Source organism: Penaeus vannamei, unplaced genomic scaffold, assembly GCF_042767895.1.
Source record: "Penaeus vannamei isolate JL-2024 unplaced genomic scaffold, ASM4276789v1 unanchor536, whole genome shotgun sequence".
NCBI classification, from domain to species: Eukaryota; Metazoa; Arthropoda; class Malacostraca; order Decapoda; family Penaeidae; genus Penaeus; species Penaeus vannamei.
In genome coordinates, this window is record NW_027213540.1 from 7,501 (window position 1) to 10,000 (window position 2,500).

Consider the following 2,500-nt stretch of genomic DNA (forward strand, 5'->3'; position numbering starts at 1 on the left):
TTTCGCGCGTTTGGCAACAATAGTATCTAAATATCTTTCCTTTTGCATCCCTAAAATACATCGGTACTACTCCAACAGGCACTCGGTCGATACGGCTGCTTTGAAATATTAAAAGGATTAAAGAGTAATGAATAGGTTCGCTTCTCAGACGCCAAGATTCCAAGACGCTGACTTTTTCAATTTATAAGTCAAGACCAAGACCCACAATTCAACTTCAGACCGCCCAAGTCCGCTCCGTAAAAAAAGAAGAAAAAAAAAGAAAAAGAAAAAAAAGAAAAATACTAAAGAATGTCCTTAGAATAGCAGTTTTTTTTTTTTTTTTTTTTTTTTTTTTTTTTTTTTTTTGGTTCGTTTCGCTCGCCTCTCCCCTTAGAAAAAGCTGATGACCTCGATTTTACCCATTTCTATTTTTGTCTCTTATGGTATACCCTTTTCTTCCTCCTTTATATTTCTGACACTCTGCTTGCAATCTACATCATCTGAACCTTTCCATAAGAGCTACTCACTGTCGCTTTTTCTTGCATTTTTCGTGTGGTTACTCTGGGTCATTTGCGTCTGTTTTTAATTTTCGTAAAAAAAGCTATCTATTCCTTGCTTCTAAGCTTCGTAAAATTTCGAGTATTGTACATCAGAAATATCTTCATCTAGGATGGTTTCCCAGTTAAGGTAACCTAAGAAATATTTGTTTTTTTATAACGAAAATTTACATCCCATTCCTTGCTTTACAATGATTTCCCCCTTGTAGATGACCGTATTTTAATTTAATTACTACATGATCGTTTTTATAGGTGGTCTGGCTGATTGGTAAATTGCTATCAATTGCCTTTTCAACATCTTGTACCGCAATTACTTCCTCGAAGCTTTCTTGTAGATGTTTTATTTTCATATGGATAATGTTTCCCATTTCGCTTTCTACTCCTTCGATCTTTCCCTTGTGCTCTAATTTCATTGACAGATTTTTCAGTATTCTTCCTAGAAATGGTTGCACTCCTGAGCAAATGTTCCACCGATTCCTTGAAATTTAAATTATCTTAGTGATCTTTTGGAAATTCTGCTGTCAGGTTGTCTGTCTTTGGCTTCAAGATCCATTTTAACTGTTGCTTCTATCAACTTTATTTTCCTTTTCTGATAGTAAAAAAAAAAAAAAAAAAAAAAAAAAAAAGAAAGAAAGAAAAAAAATGCACGAAAGGCTTACCACACGTGACTTCTCTTTCACCGGTGTCCAAAGTCTTATCTATGTGTGTGTGTGTGTGTGTGTGTGTGTGTGTGTGTGTGTTTGTGTGTGTATGTGTATGTGTATGTGTATGTGTATGTGTGTGTGTGTGTGTGAGTGTGGGTGTGTGTGTGTGTGCGTGTGGGTGTCTGTATGTGTATGTGTATGTGTGTGTATGTGTGTGTGTGTGTGTGTGTGTGTGTGTGTATGTGTCTGTATGCGTATGTGTGCGTGTGTGTCACTGCATTTGTATAATACTTTAATTGCCATTTACCTCTACCGTTACCCTGTAGTACAATGGTTGAATTTCATCATAGAAGTTTGGCGAGACAAAAATTTAGCTCAGCGATGACACGATTCCCATACACAAAAGTATACACAAAACGATAGATCTCTTTCCCAATTATATGTAAACTGGTCCTCGCGTGTTGATGCGAGAGCTTTATCATATATACATATATATATATATATATATATATATATATATATATATGTATATATATATATGTATATATATCTTCAATGAATTTCATAAGACTAAAATGCAAAATAAAACAAATTGCTTAGATTCAAGGGAGACGAATAAGTTTATTAAATATACAGTAACCACGGGTGTAAAATGATTTTTTTTCTTTGTGGACTAAATCCCCGAAGACAAACGCTAGAGTATAAGACATCCTTTTATATATTGAAGTTTCACAAAGATTTTTTTTTCGTATATTGACAGAAGAATCACTTAGTCTTTCCAATTCTCTGTCTGTCTGTCTCTTTTTTTTGTCTCTCTCCCTCCCTCCCCCTTTCTCTCTCTCTTCCTCCCTCCCCCTCGTTCTCTCACTCCCTCCTTCTCTCTCTCCCCCCCCCTCTGTCTCCCTCACTCCCTCTCCCCCCTCTCTCTCTCACTCTCTCTCACACACACATACATTCACATACACAAAGAAACACACCCACACACACCCATGACCTACCCCACTGAATTTGATTTGAACCCACTAAGCATTGCGATATTCCGGGAAAAGTATCTATAAATCCTCAGTTGAATCGTTTCATTTCGTGATAGAAAGGAACTCAGTATTCCGAAGAGAGAAAAATAGTATCAGTTCAAAACGAAAATGAAAAGGTGCTTATTTATCCTCAACCTTCTGACAACGAGTGCGTGTTGAAGAAGGATATCAGAAATAAAGTGAAGGAAGAAGTGAAACTGCGGAATGCTCTCAGAAAGTACCCGAATTTTCTTTTGTTTTCGTTAGTCCTTTATTTTCGTTCTGTTATTTCACTTATATAAGACAC